General features: G+C 34.6%; 1 pseudogene; it reads left to right on the top strand.

The window, feature by feature from the left end:
- Positions 1-609, top strand: part of LOC119592831 — a 38,746-nt pseudogene that overhangs the window by 6,761 nt on the left and 31,376 nt on the right.

The following is a 609-nucleotide window of genomic DNA, read 5'->3' as shown; positions in this document are numbered from 1 at the left end:
GTTTTTTTTTTTTTTCTTTAGGCATCCGGATAAGAATGAAGCACCAGATGCAGAGAAGAAATTTATTGAAATCAATCAAGCTTATGAGGTGAGATATAAAGTTCTGTCAGTAGTGTTGATGGAGGGAGGGAGGGAGATAGTAACAATATTTTATGCATTGTAAGAGAGATGAAAAATATATCATGAAAGTATTTCCCTTTGATTAACTATTCATACAGTGCAGTATTATCTGAGCTGTGATAATTGCATCCCTATGCATTATTTAATTTTAGTGTTATCATTTGCATTATATTGAATTTTGTTACAGCTGCTGATGGACCCTGAGAGGAGGAGATTATACGACACAACGGGTCAGACGGAGGAGCAGCCAAACTTCCGCAAGCAGCATGATTACTCGTCGTATAGACGATTCGACCCATTTGACAATTTGTTTAGTAGTTTCGGCAGTGGTTTCAGATTTAATTTCAAACATGGAGATGGAATCAATATATTTAAAAAACAGTCTATTACATTCAAGTAAGTGATACTGCTATATAGGTATTTGGTCTATACGTATGTTGATCTCTTTTTGTCATGACTTTTCATAGATATTTCATGTTCAGACTTGTA

This window comes from Penaeus monodon, chromosome 31 (genome assembly GCF_015228065.2).
Source record: "Penaeus monodon isolate SGIC_2016 chromosome 31, NSTDA_Pmon_1, whole genome shotgun sequence".
Taxonomy (NCBI): domain Eukaryota; kingdom Metazoa; phylum Arthropoda; class Malacostraca; order Decapoda; family Penaeidae; genus Penaeus; species Penaeus monodon.
This window is presented reverse-complemented; position numbering and strand designations above follow the sequence as displayed.